We start from the raw sequence: 307 nt of genomic DNA on the forward strand, positions 1-307 counted from the left end.
GAATAGAAAGAAAAACAGTGATGGAAACTATATCAGTCACCTTAAAATTACATTGCGACGCGGCATGTAATTAAATTTTCAGCCGCCAGTAACTTCAAATCCTTCTACAGTAATTTTATTCATATCTTAACCGTCTGAAATACTGCAGTCAAGCCCCAAAAACTGACAAATATCTTCAAAGTTAGGAAAGTATTAAGTTGGTAGATACATTTTAATTTGGCATTTTGTCCATATCAGACCGTAGACCTACGTAGTTCACTCTGCCTACTAGACATGTGTCCGCTAAAGCTTAACTTAACAGAAAACC

This window comes from Maniola hyperantus, chromosome 5 (assembly GCF_902806685.2).
Source record: "Maniola hyperantus chromosome 5, iAphHyp1.2, whole genome shotgun sequence".
In the NCBI taxonomy this organism is placed as follows: Eukaryota; Metazoa; Arthropoda; class Insecta; order Lepidoptera; family Nymphalidae; genus Maniola; species Maniola hyperantus.